This window comes from Dromiciops gliroides, chromosome 5 (genome assembly GCF_019393635.1).
Source record: "Dromiciops gliroides isolate mDroGli1 chromosome 5, mDroGli1.pri, whole genome shotgun sequence".
NCBI classification, from domain to species: Eukaryota; Metazoa; Chordata; class Mammalia; order Microbiotheria; family Microbiotheriidae; genus Dromiciops; species Dromiciops gliroides.
In genome coordinates this window covers 9,032,943-9,054,793 of record NC_057865.1, presented here as the reverse complement: position 1 = coordinate 9,054,793, position 21,851 = coordinate 9,032,943, and the positions used below count along the sequence as shown (strand labels likewise).

The window sequence follows — 21,851 nt, the reverse complement described above, 5'->3', positions numbered from 1 at the left end:
TAGACCAGGCACTGTTCTAAGGCAAGGAACACTAGGACAAACATGAAGCAATCTTTGCCTTAAGATGGTCGGCCTTGCTTTCAGAACCATGAGAGCTGTGTCAGCTCCTTAAGAACACAGATTGCTTATTGTTGTCTGATTTAGGGTTCCTAGTCCCCAGCTCAGTGCCTGGCACATAGTAGGTACTTAAGAAATGCTTGGTGGATTGAGTAGGATAAACATGATGAAGAAATTACAAACTAGACCAGAAGCACCTTTAGGAGAGCGGGTCAGATACACACACAAGTACACACACTCACAAACATTCACACACGTGTGCACACACATACACATGCACGCACAGCTCTGTTCCGGTAGTCCAATCATGGCTAGCCTTATAAACATTAGTTCACAGCTTAGCCTTCTCATCTGTCAAATCTGTTGGCCACATACAAGAGCATCTTTATCTATCACGTTGTTTCCAGGTCAAAATCAGAGTGTGGAGAAAGCTCTCGTTCCAGGCTGCTCCTGACTCTCTGGGCTTCGAGAAGAGGCCATGTGGAGGGCAGGGTGTGCTGGGGATTCCTTGAGCTCTGCTTGGCCCAGATCCAAGCCATGGATAATCCCCTCCAACTCCAAAGCTCTGAGTCTGTGAAATCATGTTCATACTTTGAGACCCAGCTTAGACACCACCTCTAAGTCTGAGGGGTTCTTGTCCATAGCCCCTAAGTGCTTCATGTCCAATAATTATCCCTCACACCAGGGGAAGGGCTTTCTCAACATAGGGGGATAGCTAAAGTGATTCATCCATCTCCCTTTCCAGTCCCCCCTCCCTCCCTCCCTCTCTATCTCTTTCTCTCTCTCTCTCTTTCTCCCTTTCTGTCTCTGTCTCTGTCTGTCTGTCCCTCCCTCCCCCCTCTCTTATTCTCTCAGTGTCTCTCTGTGTGACTCTCTCTCCTCCCCACCTCCATACCTCGCTATTGCCCTCTGAGTAGCCTGCAATTTCATCAGTGACTATCATCTTCTGTGAATCAAAGTCATATGGTTTCACCAGAAGCATAGTGATGTTAAAACTATGGACTGTCTTTTCAAGAAGAGCCTTTGGGTGGGTCACAGCTCGGGCCAGTGTCCCAAAGGCAGCTGTCCTGCTCTGTCTTTAGATTCCAAGGCCCTGAAGATGAATCTGTGTGCAGATAACTGCTGATTGTATCCAGCACCAGGCTATGGTAGAGGCTTGTAAAGAAGATCCAGGAATCACTCCAAAGGGTTTGCCCTGACTGTGGTGGAAAAACTAAGTGGATGAGGAATGTCTGTAGTCCAGGTAATGGCACATAGTTGAATGGACAGACCATGGGGATAAGCAATTAATGCATCTGCTTTGGGAAAAATCCCTAAGAGATATTGGACCAAATTTCAATCACCATATACTTATCTGAAGGAATATCTCATCTGATTCATTACAAACAGCCATCACATTGGATCTATGTTCTTGTAACATTCCTATATATAAACTATAAGCATTGAACTTCTCTGCCCTGAGAGAAAAGTAATAATGATGGTCAAAACGCAGTTGCCCACAGCCGTGTGTGTGTGTGTGTGTGTGTGTGTGTGTGTGTCCTTTTCCCCAAGCACTCTCTCTTTATCATTAAACATGCCTGATGTTTTTGTGGGCATTTGCATCATTATTGTCTCCCCTACATGTAGCAGAGTGCTTGGAACACTGTAAGTGCCCAGTAAATACTCATGATCACCACTGCTGTTGTCATCATTTATATTTTCTGATTTACAAAACACTTTCCTCACAAAAAGTATGAGGCAGGTGCAGCAAGTCACAGTGTGTATGTCGAATGAGAAAACCGAGGCCCATAAAGTAACCCGTCTGTGGCCACATGACTGGTGGGTAGCCTGAGTCATAGCTCAAACTCAGGACTCAGCATTCAGGCTCTGGAGGACAAGAATTTCATTTTTGTCTGTCTCCCCAGCAGCCAGCACAGTGCGTGGCACAGAGAGGGCCCATGATACATGGGGGATGGATGGAGGGATGGATGGATGAATGAAGGAATGATTGGATGGATGGATGGATGAATGGATGACTGGATGAATGGACGATGAAATGAATGAATGTTAATTTTACCATAGTAAAGGTCCTGCTGAACTTTATCCTCATCCACACTCTGGATCAGAACATTAACCAGATTGGTTTTCAGTAAATGTTAATGAGATTTCTTTTCTCGATGATATTTAATGTATTTCCCTTAGGGACAATTTTCCCACAACTGCTGAGGGCTTTGATTGAATTCTCCTCCTCTGCCCAGTGCTATTTCCTGCTCACTCTTTCCAACCTTCAATAGACGTCTCTCTTTTAGACATTCTTCCTCTTTCCCTCCTTTAAAAACAGAACAAAGCAGAGCGCCTTGTCTGTAGATGAATATTGGCCATTGGCTTCCTCCATTTATATAATTGATGAGCAAACAGTACGTTAGCATCAACATTGGGCTCCCTAATGGACACTGCCTGCAAGATAATCCTTCCCTAATTCCAGATTAGGCTGGAAATAGAAATGACACGCTGAGCTCTGTTGGCAGATACAATATTAACAGGCGCATGCTGCTTAGATGAGTCAGACATTGCCATTTGCAGAGCCCTGGAAATAAGAGTGGACATTCAGCACCCTCCACTCCATTCAGGGCTCCTTTGTTGGCATCCTTTGTGGTTCTATAATGAACACTTCACTTGGAGAGGGATGGCTGCTGCAGAGAGAAGTGATAGACTCAAGAGGGCCCACCTCCGAAATGGAGGCTAATGATCCTCCGGGGGTCAGTGCCCACTCTCTGGGGCTGGCCAGCTCTGTCCAAGTCCCCTCTGCCACTGGGGGGGGCAGGAAACAAAGGGGTCCCTCATTTTCTCAGGTCCATAAGACAGAGCCAGGGAGCCCTTACAGCAGTTATTCCAAGAGGGCTCCGAATTAAAATTCATCCCACAGGACGTGCCCCTTTGCCTGGAGCACGGACACCAAACACGCCCTGCTGGGAATGCAGGGCAGTCATGTGGCGAAAAGAGCCTTGAATTTGGAGTCAGAGGGTCTGGCTTCCATTCCAGGCTCGGGTCACTTAGTGTGTGACCTTGGACAAGTCATTTCACTTTCCTCAGCTATGAAATGAAGGCCTTGGAAGAGATGGTCTTCAAGTCTCTCCCTGCTCTTAGTCCTCTGATTCTAAGATGTTTAAACCACCCATACCCCACCCTGGACACCTCTGTGCCCATGGCTACTGGCCCCCGACCCCCACTCCTGCTTCTTCCAACACTGACCCCTGAAATACAAGCCCCAGGCCTCTTCTAGCCACTGCCACCTGTCTGGTCCTAAGGAGGGTGTTATTTTGACATGAAAGGTTTCTGGGGCAGGGGGAGGAGGGTAGAAAAGGAGGAGGGAGAAGAGCTGATGTGCATGTGGGGAGGAGCATCGCCTACCACCAAACAGAGCGGTAAGTCCCTGAGACTGACCAGTGGAGAGGAGCTGACAGCTCGGAGGGCGGGGACCATCGCCCAAGAGTCATTCATTGGCACGGAAGCCGTGTCTTCTATATTTAGCGCTGCCTGTGCCGCCCTCTGATCTCCTTCAGCAGCAAAGCCAGGCTTTATAAGGTGCTCATTAGCAACCTGGCCCAGGCGTGGCAAAGGCCCTTTGACTCCAACAGCCCTGCAGGCTCCCGGCACCGGTTCTGGCTGAGAGATGCTAAGCACACACGTCCATACAGACAAGGAAGACGTACACTTGAGAAGCAGATAGTAGCCTAGAAACACACAAGCTAGAAAACTCAGCTCATGAGATGCAGAGATCGAACTGTGACCCTGTGCTGTGCATCAGTGACAGGGGACCCTTCATTCAGAACATGAATAGTCACGCACTGGGAGGGGCCCTCAGAGACTGCCAAAGCCAAGCTCCAGAGTGAGCAGTGGGAACAACAGAAGGTCAGCACGGGACAACACCAAGGAGACACAGGAGCTGGGGGCAAGGCCCTCCTGGCCTTTGCTGCCTGTGCGGCCCACAGCGAGCTGCATCTCCTCCCTGTGCCTCCCTTCTCCAATCTGCAAAACTGCCCCTCCCTCTCCAGGTCCCATCTATGACGGGAGAACTATGCAGTCCCCTTCCCTTGCGTGACCTTAGGTGAGTCACCTTCCCTCTTTCTTTCATTTTCTTTACCAAGGGGTAAAAGGAGGAGATGGCATTTGGTGACCAGGGTGCCAGCTAGCCCAGGATCTCTGATAGATTGTTCAGTTCTTCGAAGGCCTCACAGAAACATTCGCCCACAGGAGGCAGGAGAGAAGCCCTTCCCTAATCCTTCCTTGGGGGTTCTGCTCTGGCGAGTCCAGCCCCAGGCTCAAGAGGCTGCCAGTACAGGGCCAGGGCCGGACTGTGTCCAAGCCCAGATGGCCTCAGCCCCAGGAGGCTGTCCCTTGGGCCACAGCACCCTAGGAAACAAGCACCAAGTGGCCCCAAGCCCCTGCCCGGCCTACAGGGATCAGGCACAAGGGGTTCAGCTTCTCATGGCTTTCTAACTATCTAAATGTCAACGGTTGATACTCTAAGGAAATGAATTGTCCAGTGAATGGAGCATATGGACTTGGAGTCACCAAGGTCCGAGTTCAAAACCTGCCTCTGACACTTACTAGCGGTGCAGTTCTGGGAAAGCCACTTACCTTCTGCCTCAGTTTCCTGATCTGTAAAAGAGGAATGATAATAATAGCACTACCCCCCAGGGGTGTTTGGAGATTCACACCAGCTTGTCTGGGCAAAGGCCTTGGAAAGCCACACCTCACATTAATCTGGACCCTCTTTCTATGGAAGAGCAAGAAAATAGAAGGAAATCACAGATGAATGGAAGAACAGCTGGTCTTCCCAGGCCTCTGAGAAGCAACGGCAAACACTGCTTCAAGGGAGCCTCTTGGTCATCTCCTGCTCTGGTGTTCATGGGGGGCATCAGTACACAGAGAACCATAACAATGACTGCAGCTGGTGTTGCAGAGGGTGAGAGAAATTCTACCAAGAACTGCCTTAAGACTTTCCAAGCTAAAGGAAGAGATTCTAGTGCCCAGGGATGTCCATGCAATGCTGAGCACAGGAAAATATGGCTGCGGCTCCAGAAACCAGAGGCCAAGCGCTTGTGGACCTCCCAGAGTCCTCCAGGATTCTATAGAAAATGGCTATTGTCTTCAAGGGAGTGAGGAGATGCTGGCCCAGTGAATAACAAAGAAAACACCAAGGAATGGGACTGACCAGACCCTGAGAGATGGGAAACAAGTTATAAACAGCGTGGGAAGCAATTGGGGATCGGGTGTCTGAGGGGTCAGACCCTTAACTCGTCAGAGCAATGACCCAAACCAACAGGCGAGATTCTTGGCAAACTGCACTAGAAAGAATCTTCCATGTGCGCCATCTCCTCCCAATCCTCCTTCCCGATGGCAGCTAATGCCTTGGTTTGCATCTGACTCCCCGTTTCATGTCTTGCTTGATGCTAATATTGAAGTATGTTAGCTTATTAAAAATAAGCTTTTCTGAGATTCTCTGTTATTGCCAGATAGAAAGGAATAATTAAAAACACAATCTGTCTACCGTTTGGAAATGCCACACCCTCATGGTCAAGCTATTAAGGAAAAACTGAGCCTGGAAAATCAAATGCAAGGTTCAGATGACCCGAGTTCAGATCCCAGCACTACTATTTCTTACTTCTGTGAAGAGGAAGACCCCGAAACTTTACTGGGGCTCAGTTTCCTTAACTGTAAAATGAGAGAGTTGGACTAGGTGACCCCTGAAGATCTAAGTCTGAGGTGGTGAACACCTCACCAGGGACTTCTTGAAGCATGGAAAAGTGCACAGTGTTGTTCCGATCATGTCACTCACACACACTCACACTCACTCACACACACACACACTCACAGACTCTCACTCACACTCACACACACACACTCCCTTTCCTTCTCTCTCTCTCTCTCACACACACTCACTCACACATACACATACTCACAGACTCTCACTCTCACTCACACACACACACACACACACACTCCCTTCTCTCTCTCTCACACACACTCACACTCACATACTCACTCACACACACGCTCACTCACACATACACACACTCACAGACTCTCACTCACACTCACACACACACACACACTCCCTTCCCTTCTCTCTCTCTCTCTCTCTCTCTCTCTCTCTCTCTCTCTCTCTCTCTCTCTCTCTCTCTTTCTCACACACACACACACACACACACACACACACACTTCAACTCCCTCCCTCCCCCCCCTAACACACACACCATCTCTCTCTCTCTCTCTCACACACACACACACACACACACACACACACACACACACACACTTTCCTTCTAGGTGAGCACCCACACTGACCAAGATCCAGGGCACTGAGTCACTAAGCCCCCTTTTCTAAGCTGGAGCAGACATGCACCATGACTGGCAGGGATGGGCAGAGGCCTCCCTGGTCCTCCTTTCTTCCTCTGTCTTTGCCCATCCTCCTGACCTACAACTCCCTGCTTCCTGCCTGGCTTTACACAAAGCTTCCCCATCCCCATCACTCACGAGAACCCTTATTCACAGTTGTCTTGACTACAAATGGAATTGGCTGAATGGTAGACAAGCCTGGCTTCTTTCTTCCTAAGCAGGTTAGCTGTTTGTTCAAAGGGCTATTGTCATTTTATCATACACCTACTATAGGAAAAATAGTGGGTCTGAGGAAGGGGCTAGAAGCACACCATGTGGATCCTGGGTTTAAATCCTGACTCAACAGCTTATTAGTGTGAGCTCAGGAACTCACTTCCCTTCTGCGGCTCTTGGTTTCCTCCTTTGTACAACAAAGGGGGTGCCCTCAGAGGTCATCTAGGCTGTTCTCCAGTTGAAGTTTCTGCTTGGAGAGATCAAGTGATATGTCTACACAACTGTTAGAAATCAGCGTCTAACCCCAGAGCCAGGGTCCTCTCCTCTCCACTGTGTAACAGCAAGTTCTCCAAAGTCTCTTACAAATATGATCTCATTTTACCTTCACAACTCAAGGAGACAAGTGCTATTATTATCCCCATTTTAAAGTCAAGGAAACTGAGGCAGAGAGAATTTAAGTGAATTACCCAGGGTCACACAGCAAGTAAGGATATGAAGCTAGATTTGAACTCAAGTTTTCCTGACTCTAGGCCCAGCATGTTATATGCTTTAAAATAAAAAACCAGCCACATACATTGGAAAACCACTACCACTACCACGTGTGGGGCATTATTCAGCCTCCAGAAGGCTCTGCAGTTGATTTGCTCCACTTGGGCCTTCCCAGACTCCTCTCCAGTCATGCCCCTTAGCCCCTGTGTCCTTCTCATCCTGAAATGGCCCCCTGACCATTTCACACAGGGAGTTCCTCCTTCTATGGCCTCCATTTTGTGGCGGGACCCAGGCTGGTCCACCTTTATACCCCTCCCAATTATCCTTCCGGGCTTTCCACTCTGACACCTTCACACACCTCTCCTGTGCTCTCCAGCTCCTTTGGGGCACTGTCTTCTTCTATCAGAATGTAAGCTCCCTGAGGGCAGGGGCTGTATGTATGTGTGCATGTGTGTATGTATGTATGCGTGTGTATGTAGGTATGTAGGTAGGTATGTATGCATGTATGTGTATACTTAGCTGCCAGAAATGGGGAACAGCCTGTGCACAGCCATGAAGAGGGACAGCAGCAAGCAGCCTCTTTTGTGGCTGAGACAAGGACTTTGGGGAGGGGGGAAAGAACATGGAATCATCCCAGAAAGCCCTGAGAACTTAAATGTTTTATTAAGATGAAGGCAGTAAGTGATGGGCCAGGCCTCCCCACACCCAGGCCAGGGAGCTTCTCAAATGTTCTCCAAATGATGCCTTTTTCTAGATTCTCTGGTTTCCAACCTTCTTGAGTGTGCTCTAATGGGCACTGAATTGGAGGAGCTCCTTGGGAGCTTTGGGGGGACGGTCGGTTCCAGAGAGACCCTCCCCCAACAGGAGTAGCTGAGCCGCCCAGCCCCTTCTGGGAAGGCCTGTTACTAGGTCCAGCTCTGGACAGTCTCTAAGGTTCTTTTCTGACCTATGTCAATGATCTCTGGACCTCACAGGCACTTGCAGGCGTTAGGCACCATGTGTGCTAAGGATGGGGTTACAAAGACAGAAGTGGAACTAGCAGTGCCTGTCTTAAGGAGTTTCATTCCATCAAAAGCAATGACATGTACATCGTGAGTACTTACAAAATATATGCGCGGGATCCAGTCATCCCAGAGCAGGGGCAGGGCGAGGCCAGAGCTGGGAAAGGCTTTTTGTAGGATGTGGCATGGAGGCCAAGTTCAAACATTAGGACTAAAGGAATCATGATGTGATCTTAGCGACCTGAGACCCAGATGAAGAAGTTGTCAGATCATATTTGGAACTTCATAAAATGGGCTTTTCCAAGGGAGTTAATGTATGTGTGTGACAGAGAAAGAGGAGAGAGAGAGAGAGAGAGAGAGAGAGAGAGAGAGAGAGAGAGAGAGAGAGATTCATTCATCACTTGGGTTTGAATTTATTAAAAACCCAAAGTATAATTTCGAAAACCCAAATATTTCATCAGGTTGACCTGAAAATTCTTCTTAAAAAATTCTTTTCAATCACTGTTAAGTTGAGGTCAGGGATCTTAAGACTAGTGATGGTCTCACTCACCAAGGGGAGTGACCCACCAAGTGGATGCAGAGATGGACCCAGAGAAATTGCATCAGGGTTTCTTATGATACAACAGGACTTACATAAGACCTCTCATTCAATCAGCACAATGTTAACCACATTCAAGGTCCTAGACTATATAGAAAGAAGGGTCAGTGACTGTAAAGCTTGGCTTCTACCCAATGCTTGTAGCCAAAGAGACCCAATGAGTGACCCTCATCAAAGTACTCTGTACACCTTGAAGTGCTATACAAACCATAACTGGTAATGGTGTGGCAATATGGTGACCTTGGCTGCCAGACTCTGTAGCCTCCCAACTTCTATGTCTAATGCCCTTCAGTACTCTGAAAGACCCAGCTTGCTCATAGTGGCTTCCTCAAAGCCTACACCTTTGTTCCAGTCTTTGTTACTCAAACCCAGAACCCCTCCTTTAGATCCATAAGACTCCATTGTTGAATACCTGTGAAAGCTGGACAATCAATCAGCACCATGCCAGAAGATTGTTTTAAATTAATTTTCTTTGGTTTTTACTATATTTTTAAGTTCCAAGCTGTGTCCCTCCATCCCTCCCCATCCAGCAGTAGAGAAGGCCACCATGTGACACAGAAGTAGATTGGTTGGACAGATGGATGGATAGGCAGATAAATAGATAGCTAACCATAGATATAGTTGTAAACCATGCTATGTGCTTCTATTTATCATTTCTTTCTATGAAGGTGATAGCATCTTCCTTCCCAGGTCCTTTGTAGATGATTTGAGTATTTATAATATTCAGAGTAACTTGGTTGCTCACGGTTACTCTTTGAACAGTATTGCTGTTACTGTACACAACATTCTCTTGGTTCTACTCATTTCACACTATAGTTTATGCAAGTCTTTCCACGTTTTTCTAAAATCAATGAGCTCATTGTTCCTTACAGAATAGTAGTATTCCATCACAATCAGTCATTCCCCAGTTGACAGGCATCCCCTTGATTCCCAGGTCTTTGCCACCACCAAGAGAGCTGTCATAAATAGTTTAGAACAGCTAGGCTCTTCTTCTTTTCCCTGATCACCCTTGGAAACAGATCTAACAGTGATTTGCTGGTCAAAGGGGATAACTCTTTGGGCATAGTTCCAGACTGCTCTCCAAAATGGCTGGGCCAGTTCTCAGTTTCACTAACAGTGTATTAGTGTCCATGCCAGAAAATGGAATTGCTTCCATTTGAATTATTTTGGGAAGATTAAGAAGAGCACCTGGAAGGATAAGGTACCACACACTGAGGTCCTCTCTCAAGCTGAAGTGCCAAGCATTTGAACTCTACTGCAGAGAGAGCATTAGCCACATTGCTCAAATGCCAAATGTATGCTTGCCCAAAAGAGTAATTTTTTAAAATTTTATTTATTTATTTTTGCGGGGCAATGGGGGCCAAGTGACTTGCCCAGGGTCACCCAGCTAGTAAGTGTCAAGTGTCTGAGGCATGATCTGAACTCAGGTACTCCTGAATCCAGGGCCAAAAGAGTAATTTACAGAGAACTCATACAAGGCTCACACAGAGGTCAGAAGTGATACAATGACACTCTCCAAGTCTCTCTAAAGAACTTTTGTATCGATTGTAAGACATGGGAGATGCTGGCACGGAAAGCCTAGCATGGTGTACCCACATCAAAGCAAACTGTGAGCAAAGCAGAATGGCAGAGTTCAAAAGAAACATGAGGTATACAAATTTAGATACATCTTCACTCCAAATATTCATAGGAACTACTTGTGCCCAACCTGGGATGGAGCCTACCAAGTTCCTATTGGTTTAATCAGCTACAATCAGACCCCAACATAATGGTGTCATTGGTCCTCTTGGAATATGAAGGACAAACAACAAGAACTTCCTTCTTTCCACATCCTGGATACTTCTCTCCCATATCTGGACTCTGGATGATCCGTGTGGGCCACTCCCATCCCCACCAGCTGATGCTTCCTGCTGTGGGAACCCAAGCAAGAAAACATGAGCTTTGGCAGGAGGGAGGAAGGAAGGAAGGAAGGAAGGAAGGAAGGAAGGAAGGAAGGAAGGAAGGAAGGAAGGAAGGAAGGAAGGAAGGAAGGAAGGAAGGAAGGAAGGAAGGAAGGAAGGAAGGAAGGAAGGAAGGAAGGAAGGAAGGAAGAAGGGAGGGAGGGAGGGAAGGAGGAAAGAAGGAAGAAAGGGAGAGAGAAATGGAAAAAGAGAGAGGGAGGGACAAAGGAAGGAAGAAACAGAGGAAGGGAAGAAAAGAGGGAGGGAGGGACAAAAGAAGGAAAGAAGGAAGGAAGGGGGGAGGCATTTAGAAAGCTTTATAATGCATGGTTGTAAGAATAACTTCGCTGGAGTACTTATTATGTGAAGAGGCTACCTACAGTATTTTCAAATGAAGGCCAATTCTGCCCCAGAGGAATAATTGGGGAATATTTAACCTGCTGGGTCCTCAGAATGAGCCTGGGGCCACCATCTGTTCCCTGTGTCTGTCTCCTGGCCAACTTTACCCAGTTCAGAACCATTTGGCCACACAGCCTTTAGTGAAGATGGTAGGGGCAGAAAGCCATTCCCTCCTACATTTTGGGCCTGGCTTAATGGAGAGGCAGATGCCAAGAAGGCTGGGCTCTTGAGGACAGTCAAAAGCAGGTTGAGAGGCCGGCCTGCCCACTCCTAGGATTGTGTGGCTTCCGGCCATGCCCTTAGGAAGCTCCCGGGTTTGAAGTGAAGGCTTCCCCCAGGGACGGTTCCAAAGGAAAGGCCTTCAGCTTCTCCTCAAGCATTTCAGGTTCGCACCAGAGCCCGCACACCAGCAATCCAAGCACCTTTCTCCCTTCGGTGGGTCATCCCTTCACCCCCAGGGGCCTTCAGAGGCCTCCCAATTCCAATGCTACCTTTAGGGCTAAGAGCTCTGACAAGAAAAAAGGCTGTGTCTGCGCAAGAGCCAAGGAGCTCTCCCTTCGGGCAACCATTTTTCCCACGGAGAGCCGTGCCCTGTGATTGGCCACCAGGGCAGAATCTTCAGTCCGCCAGGGTAGAGCCTGCCCCCTGGCCTTTCACAGCACCACTTGTTCCTCAGTTTCGTGCCTCTGTCCCCCTGGTGGCAATTTGGCTCCAACTTACCCTTGACCCTGGAACTCCTCTGTCCTCCCCTCTCAGCCTCTCCTGTGCTGCTGCCTCAGATTCCTACAGCTTTGCTGCCACCACTGCCCCCTGACATCCCCAAGCCCATGGGTTTGTGGCCTAGAGTGCACGGCTCCCTCCAGAGTGCTGGCTTCCTGCAGTGGCACTGCAGCCCCATGTGTCCCCGAGGCTTTCCCTGTCCTGCCTCCCACAGTCTGTCCTCTTCATGGAATCCCACATTTAGGACCATCTCGCCAACCCCTCTTGCTTTAGAGATGAGGACAAGAAGTCCAGGAGAGGTTAAAGGTTTTCCCCAAACTTTGGTCTAGAGATTTGTTCTCCCTTTTAAGGTCAAGACTTAGTGAAGGTGTGTGAACAGGTGAGAATATATCTCAATCGTGCTCTCCAGACTGTAAAAGACATTCAAGCTGATTGCCCAGGTCCCTTGGGGCACTTGGCCACTAGGTGGCAAAGAAGATAGAGTACTCAGCCTGGCATCAGACATGGATTAGCTGTGAGGCCCTGGGTAAGTCACTGAATCACTGCCTGCCTCAGTGTCTCCAACTTCAAAATGGGGATAAGAACAGAGCCTCCCTCCCAGGGTTTTTGTGAGGATCAAACGAGATTATTGTAAAGTGCTTAGCACAGTGCCTGGCACACAGTCGACACTAAATAAGTGCTTGTTTTCTTCCTTCTATGTGGCTGGGAAGAGAGGTCCTCAGCCTCAGTTTAGGCCTCTCCCTCTCTTCCCCCTCCTCCTTCCCTCCCACTGGTCAGAGGAGGATATCTGAGATTTGAAGGGTCTTCTCATCATGCCATGGGCATCCCAGCGGCATCCACAGAACAACTGGTGCCAGTGCCTGTACTGGGGACTAACAGACTAGTAGAGTCTGAGGGCTCAGCTGAACACCCGTCCTATCCAAGGGAGGGATCCCTTAGGGAGGCAGCAGGAGGACCTCCAGGAGCTCTGAGTCACCCACGACACATTCACCCTCTAAGCCTGTGCCCACATTCCCTTGAATTCTCTGTGTCCTTGGGAGACTGTACAACAGCCCATTGGATGGATGTGCATACCAACTGCTCTTGCTCTCCCCTCAGCAAATGCCCCTTCCAAAAACTAATTGTCTGGCTGACTAAATGATCCCATCTGCTCACCATGGTGGAAGGCAGACCAGCTCATGACATTTAGAACTGCAAGGCCAGCCCCATCCCTCTGGACCTCAGTAATCAATGCAAGTGGGCACTGGGGTGAGTAGCCCACAGAGTCCACATGTGCTACAACTCTCATTACTACGACTCACTCGGGCTTCCATAGCTTGGGTATATCCTGGAGGATCTCCAGGGAATATGGCATTTTCCTTTGTAAGATCTCACAACACGGTTTCATTTCAGGGAGATCAAAGATCTTGCTTGCAGAGAAAACCAAAATCTACCCTTCAAGGATACTGGGACCAGCTCCCAAAGCAGCGTCTCAGTAATAAACCATCATTGCCATTTATAGAGCACTTAGAGGTTTGCAAAGTGTTTTATGTTCGTCCTATCATTTCATCTTCACAGCCATGAGATAGGAAACTGAGGTCTGAAAGGTTGAGACCTGTCCAGGGTAACTCTAGTGCTTCAAATGCGGCTCTTCCTAATGCCAGGGCACCGCTCTAGCTGCCACACTATGGGACACTTGGAGGAGCCCACAACACTGGTGTTTACACTGGAATGATGGCAATTGCTGGCCAGTCATTTTGATAATGGCGCTGCCTAACCTTTTGGCAAAAACCTTTTCCCATGTTTTAACTTCTGCCTTGGTTGATGTTTTTCTGCTTGGCTGGTTGCTTCTGGAGCTTCTTTCAGTTTCTAGGTGGACTAGTCATAAGGGAGTGGGAGAGGGACTGAAGAAGAGCCCCAGCCTGCTCCTGGGATGCCAGCTCCTGTGTTCTTTCCACCACAATGGGCATTCCATTTGGTGACTCTGCCAGATACTGCCTTCACCGAAGGAGTGCCCTTCACTACAGGCAAACAGCAGGCATTTAATAAATGTGTCCTGAATTTAATTGAATCTCAGGCATCAGATAGTGGGGACAGTTTCAGTTACCCTAAAAGTCCACATAAGAAGGACATTCTTATGTGTTTTAAGGACAGTCTTAGTAACAACCTTCATTTTTATCTTCATGACTTTCAATGACATTTGACAAAGATCAGGAATAAAGCTAATAACAAAGTTGTTTGGAATCTAGACCTACAACAAAACTCTCCCTTTCTCTGCTGTTTGCTGATTAGAAGAAAGGTGGGTCAGTATCTGAATGTTTCTTATGGGAAAAAAAGAGACGATTTTCCAAGGAAAAAATTTACAAACATACCTTAGCATTTCCTTTCCTTTCAAGTGTCACATTTGGGGCTTAAGTTCTTTTGATCCAGGGAAATGATCCCAAAATATAATCTACAAAATGCTCCATCAGAGCCAGCAAAAATTAAACCATTCAGGATTCAATCCGACAAACATTGAATGGACACCAATATGTCGGAGGCAATATATTAGGTGCTAAAGAAACACAGATTGCTAGAACTCAGATGCTGCTCAAGGAGACCAATGTTTGGGTATGTGAGCGGCGGAGCATCTACACCAGCTACCAGGAATGGGGAATGATGTGAGCAAATGCATGAAAATGGGAAGGGAGATGGTGAATCAAAGGGAAAGATGGAATATGGTCCAGGTAGGGTGAAAACTAGACTAAAGAAAGGGGAATGATATAAGAAAGATTGGAAACAAGAGTGAAGATGGATTACGAAGGGCCTTAAGAGCCAGAACTGGGATTTTATACCTTAGTAGGTAACGGGTAGCCATTATGACTCAGTGATGCAATAGGGGAACTGTTTAGGGATGAGGTATGGAGGATGGCAGGGCAACAGGGTGGCATAATGAATGAGTGCCAGAACTGGAGTCAGGAAGAGCAGAGTTCAAATCTGTCCTCATACACTTACTGCGTGACCCCAGGCAAGTCCCCTAACCTTGTTTACCTCATTTTCCTCATCTGTAAAATGAGCTGGAGAAGAAAATAGCAAACCACTTCAGTATCTTTGCCAAGGAAACTCCAGATAGGGTCACAAAGAGTCAGACACAACTGAACAACACCATGGAGGATGTATTGGGGAGACGAGAGGCTGCAGGAAGACAAAGAAGGAGGCAGTTACACTAAGAAGTAAAAAGACAGGAGGGCCTCAACTGGGAGGGAATCTCTGGGAGAGATTAGCTCTTGGGCATGTGAAGAGGACACATCCAAGATGATTCAAGTGACCCTGCTCCTGAACCTGAGTGACTGAGAAGATGCAGCATTAACAGACCACCTGGGGGAGAGGCAGGTTTGGGGAAATGTGCCCCCCTCCCCACACACAAGCAGAAGGGTTTGGAACTCAAGGGCTAAATTCATGACGTGCTATTTTTAAGAATCACTGTATGAAATAGAGATTGGTGGCTTCTTTCTGTTCTTAGCAGATGGAAATATTCATGTTTGTTGGTGTTTTGTCAAGTTCAGAATAACAAAGAAGAAAAAATTGGATTCCCTTGATTTCAGACTGGCTTTCATGTAATTTGGGTGGATGGAGGGAACAAGGAATTGAGGGAGTGGTGGAGGGGGACCTCGAACTCTAACTCTGAAGGTCTTTTCTCTTTTGGACCATCTGCTATACCCAAGCCTTTCATTGCCTCCGCATTCAATTCATTCAGTGGGTCAGTCAGTCAACAGGCACTGGGTTAAGCCATGTATAAACCTTCAAGCTCTGTCATCACTCAATCAGTGTGGGTTTATTAAGTACCTACTGTGCTCCAAGAACCAAATTGAGCTAGGTGGGGCAGTGGATAAAACACCAACTCTGGATTCAGGAGGACCTGAGTTCAAATCCAGCCTCAGACCCTTGACACTTACTAGCTGTGTGACCCTGGGCAAGTGACTTAACCCTCACTGCCCCACAAAAAAGAAGTGGGTCTGGAAAGCCAAGGTGCTAGGTCAGCCATAACCTCAAAGAGCCCCTTTGTTCACATGGAGCTAAAGCAAAGATCACAACAACAACAAAGCCCCAAAGAAACCAGGAGTCTTTCTTGACACCTGAGGCCTTCCCAAAATGCTTTTCAATGCTCATCAACAGAGACAACAGAAACAAAGCCTTAGAAAACACTCCCTGGAGGCCTCAGGACCTTCACCACAGGCATCCTCAATGCTCTTAGGAAAGGTTTCTTTGCAGGCCTCCAAGCCGCTTGTGAAAAACAAAACAGGCCAATGCCTCTTCAAATCGGGCAGGATAATAAAGAGCACAGTGGAATAAGGGGCCAAAGAGCTCTCTGACCTGCTGCAGAGCCAGGGTGATGTTTGAGGACTCAGAATTCAGCTAAGCCAAAGGCAAACGGCATCTTCCTTCCAGACATCTTAGCCTAGGAGACTTCTTTTGTAATTAGATTGCTACCCAGAAGGCTTTTCGTGCAAGATTTTGCATTTAAAGAATCCTCTCATTATGAAAATGTCTCAAGTGAAAGATGGAGAGAGGAGTTCCTTAAATGAAGAAGGGAGGCCTTGAGAAATGAATCCAAATGCTTCTGCAGAAGAACAGATGGTGTGCGAACGTCAATTATCTGGACTTTTGCTTGGCACGCTCCACAGTGAAGACACCAAACTTAGAACGGGCCGATGGCTCCCAGGTGGCCCTCGATTATGCCACAGCTACTTGGCATGGAGATACATGACCTCAAAATGCAGGAATGGAGGGGGAGGGATGAGAAGGCTTTTCACTGGGCCTGTGTCTACCCGGCTTGGGGGGGGGGCCTTGAAGGTGATGATGACGGTGATGGTAGCTCCCCTTTCTGCAGAGGTTTAAGCCTCCATTAAGCCAGCCTGGATTCATTATCACCTCTGCTTTACAGATGAGGAAGGGGACACAAAAGTAGAGTGACTTGCAGAGGCTCACATGGCCAGTAAGTGTCTGGGGGAAGATTGGAACCTTGAGCTTCCTCGCAGTCTAACACTCTGCCCTTTCTCATCAACTAAAAGATAACAAAGTAGGATCTGAACCCACAGCTTCCTGACCCTAGATCTAGAAATCTTTCCACTCTAGCACCCTGCCTGCCTCTCTCAGTGAGCCAATCAGGCAAGAAGCATGTTGGGAGCCCCATCCATTTTGAGGAATACCAAGGAGGTGTGGGACTTTTTTTTTCTGAATGTGGTGACTTTTTCCACAACTCTCACAGTTTTGCCATTGCAGATAGACTCTGAATCTATGCTCAGTGGTGAAGCTGGAAGCTCAGCATCGTGGAGAGAGCTCAGGATGTGGGCAATTCTGGGCCTGAAGCTCACAAGTCCTGGCTGCATGACCCTGGGCCAGGCACTGCCCTGGCAGTGCCCCATGGCAGCTCTAAGACTGTCAGTGCCAGCCATGGTGCCAGCCTGGGTGGGGAGAAGAAGTTCCCCACCAATAAAATCACCTGTCCAGTTTTTGTTTTTAAAGACTAGCTGGGGGGCAGCTAGGTGGCACAGTGGATAAAGCACCGGCCCTGGATTCAGGAGTACCCAAATTCAAATCTGGCCTCAGACACTTAACACTTACTAGCTGTATGACCCTGGGCAAGTCACTTAACCCCAATTGCCTCACAAAAAAAAAATCACTGAGGACTCAACAAGTACTTCTTGGATTAGTTTGGATTCACTGTGGGGAGGCTGGTGTATGCCCACTGATGGCTTCCTCCTAATGGCTTCCAATTGATCAATAAAAGGAAACCGGTGCCAGCTCACATTGTTTTTGTTTTTTTTCACTTAGATATATCCCTGGACAGATTAAAATACGAATGCAGGCCACACACCAGTGGGGCCTCCAAAGGCCAACAGCACAACTGCCCCAACGGCCACAAGGACATCCTCTGTCACCGGCATCCCCTCCTCCCTCCAAGGGGAGCCTTCCTTATCACAGCCATGCATGCCCTCCCAGCCCTTCCCCCCCTGCTCTTGGAATCCTCAGCTCCCCACCCAGCCTCATTTGAGGGGTCCCTCCCACAGAGGTTTTCCTCCTGCAAGAGTCTTTTTCCTGATCCCTGTGAATTACTTTGTATACAGTTAGTATCAACTTACGTCTGTACAGATCCCCCCCCCCCCCAAACATAAGCTCGTTGAGGGTAGAGACCGATTTGTTTTTCTCTCACTTTTGTATCCAGTTCAGGGCACATAGGAGCCAGTCATTCAGGCAGTAAACATTCATTAAGTGCCTACTATGTACCATGTCATGGTCTTCTTCTAGAACAACTAGGTACCAGTCACTGTTCTAAGTCTGATGATACAAAGAAAGTCAAAGTCGGCCCTGCCTTTGAGGGGCTCCCAGTCTAATAGGGAAGACAACAGGCAAAGCATTTTGTAAGAACAAGCTGAAGACAGCTGGATATGGAGAATAACCAACTGAGAAGCACACTAGCATTAAGGGGGAACCGAGGAATGCTTGGGAAATTAAAGGGAGCCAGGAGCACCACAAAGCACCATTAAAGTGACTCTAAACACGAGGAGCTCCTTTGGCTAAACATTTCTACTTAAGCCCTTCAAAACTTCCAGCCAATGAACTTGGGCCTCCAAGATGCAGCTGGATGCTGAGTAGCTGACCATTTGCCTACATTAAATGTTTACACTGCTTAAGCCCAGTAATGTTACACATTTGCTGATCACAACCACCCTCCTTGCAGAGTTCGCTTCGCTAAGACTCCACATTACCAGATAGTTGCCAGTCTGCTTGGGTGGAGGGCATTTACACACTGAGAGCTCCCCCCCCCCCCCCCCCCCCCCCCCGGGAAATCACTGTTCTCCAATCTGCAGCCACAGGGCACTGGCCTCAAGGCACTCAAACTGACCCGGTAAACCCCAGAGCTGCAGCTTAGGTCAGGAGGCCAGCTTGCAGCCCCGGGAGCTGAGCCCTCCGTTAGCGAAGAAGCCTCTGAGGGAAGCCGGGAAACGCTCAGCTGCAAGCTGAGGAGCCCGTGACCTTGAACAAAGCCCTTTCCCTCCCTGGGCCTCAATTTCCTCCGCTATAAAAGGAAGGGGGTGGAGCCAAGTGATCCCCAAGGCTGCGCCTCCCCTTGGTGGGTAGAGCCCGGTGCCCTGGAGGGCAAGCCTGCTCTACGGAAAAACTAGGCCTGTCCTCAAGGAATGTTCAGCCCCACTGAGGCCAACAGGTGGGACTGTTGGCAATCTGGGGGCCAGCTCTGGCTCCGCCTACAGCAATATTAGCCGGAGAGAACTCACTGCTTCTGGCAACTCAGCCAATAGAAAGGCACCAAATCACGCCACATTTGACAAGCTGCGCCCCCCCACACACACACACACATTCTCTCTCCCCCTCCTTTCCTCCCTCCCATCTCTCTCTCTCTCTCTCTCTCTCTCTCTCTCTCTCTCTCACACACACACACACACACACACACACACACACACACTCACACGCCCACCCTCCCTCAAGCACTTTATCGGGTTTGTAGATTCCTCGGGTGTGATGCACTGTTATAAATCCCAAGGACTGTCAGAGCCAGAGGGCCTTCTGGCAGTGACAATCACTGACAGAGTGACAAGTCTCTTAGATAGTTGGAGAACACCAGGCACAAGGGAAAGATTTTTCCGAAGTGACTAAAGGTCCGTTAATACCGCCCCCCCCCCCACTTTGTGTTCTTAGCCACACAGAGGGATTCTGAGATAAGCTGTAAGAAATGCTCGTGCTCCAATCTTCCCAAGAGTCACCGGAAGGAGGCGAAAGGGGCTGAGGGGAATGCTTTGCCCAAGGTCGCACAGGTGTCGTCGGAGGTGGGCTTTGAGGCCCCGTCCTTGGATTCCAGGGTACAAAGTGTCTTTTACATGCATTATCTCATGGGAGCTTTCCAACTACCCCCACAGAGGGGTGACCTCATCAGCCTCCAAACATATTCCAGGACAGAGAAGGGTGATCTGATCTGCACCAGGCGAAAGCGCCCCTGGAAAAGGTGAATGGGGCTGTCAGGTACAATGACAAGCTCTCGATGCCTCCAGAGTTTTGAGAAGCAAAGCCCCGAAGGGAGCCCGAACCCGAACACCTCTTCCCGCCCCGCCTCATGCCTTCCGCCCGTGGCCCTGTTAGGCTTGGAAGGAGATTTAACACCCACCAACTTACAAACGACGTTCCGGAGGAGCCTTTACCTGCCTTCTCGGGGAACCAGATGGGTCCCCAGAGAAGCATCCAAATCTATTTGTGCGGAAACAAACAAACAGACTGAACAAACGCTAACGGAGAAGGCAGCAGCTTCCCACGGCCGTGCATCACACCCCTGGTGGGAGAATTGTGGATGCAATAAACAACAAAGCTCTCACAGCCACGCACCAGTAAACCACCACCTGCCTGTTCCCGCGCTCCAGACTGCTGGGGGCCTAGGCTCTGAGTGGCGAGGATTTCAATTCTATGAGACCATAGAGACCTGGCCCCTGTTCCCAATCAACCCTGAGCTCACTGTCCAAGAGGTTCCTCCCGACCTCACATATAGGGAGCCCCAAATAGGTTCGAAGCCCCGAGCACGCTTGTAGATGGTTATAGGAACAAAAGGGAAGTTCGAACCCCATCATCGGCGTGCCCGGGTTTTAACACAGGAGGAAGTGAGGCCCCACAGTTATTAAATGACTCGTCCTCCACACAGGTAGTAAGTATCCGAGGAGGTACTGAAGCCCAGGGCCTCAGGCTCCAGGGGCAGTGCTCTCTCTCCAGGGTGCCCCGCTCCCTGAGCGGAGGGACTGGACCAGTCTGTCTGCTGAAAACCTTTGCCTCCGAGGCACCCAGCACACAGTTCCCACAGAGTTGGCGCCTAATAAAGGCTCGCATGAGCTTAGGTAGGTCACTCAAGAGTGTTGCAAACTTTTGAACGCAGTGTCATGGCAGTTATAATTGGTGTTAAGGTTGTCGCTGAAGGAAGCCGGTTGTCCCGGCGTTGAGACCAAGCTTCGCAACACTCGGGACCCGGACTCAGTGGATCCAAGACAACAAGCATTAATTAAGCGCCCACTGTGTGCAGGGTGGTCACCGGAGATAAAGGCAGCTAGAGCCCCGACGCCCCCAGGGTTTACGGGATAGTGAGGGGTGGGGAGGGGGAGACACAGTCTCGAGGGGCGGCCCTGGGACTCCCATCCGGGTCGGTAAAGCAGCCTCTCTCCTCTCTCCCGGAGCCGGCAGCTCGAAGGAGGCTCCCGCGCTCGGGGCGGCGCCCCGCTTCCCACCTCCCCCCTACCCCGCGGGGCCGAGGCCGCCAGTCCTCGCTCCCCTCCGCCCCGGGCCGCCGGGGAGGCCCTCTTAGCCATGGGCAGGGGCGGAGGCAGGGACGGCAGCAGTAGCAGAGGCAAGAACCGAGGCGAGGCGGCGTGCCCTTCGGCCGGCGCGGGCCACTAGCGGCGGCCGCGGCTCCTCCTCCCGCTCCTCCTCTGTCCTCCCCTCCCCTCCCCGCGAGCAGCGCGGCGGCCTTTACCTGTCCGGGCGGGGGCGGGCAGCGGGGCCGGAGGAGGCTGAGCTCGAGCCCGAGAGACACAGGCGGCAGCGGCGGTGGAGGCAGACAATGGAGCAGTGAAGGACGGACACATTGACAGCCGCGAGGCCCCGCCTCCTCCTCGGGCCCGCCTCCTCAGGCTCCGCCCTCCCTCTCGGGCCCCACCCTCCCCTCGGGCCCGCCTCCTCCTCCTCGGGCTCCGCCCTCCGCTTGGGCCCCGCCTCCTCCTTGAGTCTTGCTCTTCCCCACCCCCTCTGTCCTCTCGCCCCGCCTTTCCTGTCCCTTCCCCCTCCCGCTCTTATTCGGGCTGTACCATTTACCCAGAGGTGTGGGGGGGAAACAAATTCAAAGATCAATTCGGAGCCATCTCGAGGCCTCTTGGAGCCTCCCGACTGAAGTTGAAACGCCCTTCGGGAGATGCTGAGAGCCCTCATGTAGTTGAAAATGTCCAGCCTCGAGCAGCCGGGCAGCCTGGGAGAACGATTCTGCCTTCCCCTTGGTCCCTGTGCCGGTGTTCTGTCCTCCCCGGGCTGACCCGATCGGAGGCGGAG

At 49.6% G+C, this 21,851-nt stretch overlaps 1 protein-coding gene across 3 annotated transcripts in view; it reads right to left on the bottom strand.

Annotated features, from left to right (window-relative positions):
- Positions 1–21,746, bottom strand: part of BZW2 (basic leucine zipper and W2 domains 2) — a 63,159-nt gene extending 41,413 nt beyond the window's left edge. The window contains exon 1 of one of the 3 annotated variants that reach the window (XM_043965675.1): positions 21,621–21,746. The gene's annotated coding sequence lies outside the window, so the exon portion shown is untranslated. Of the gene's footprint in view, positions 1–16,130; positions 16,216–21,282; positions 21,426–21,620 lie in introns of those variants that run through there. The other 2 variants (XM_043965673.1, XM_043965674.1) reach the window with 2 other exon arrangements.
- Positions 21,747–21,851: the final 105 nt, after the last annotated feature.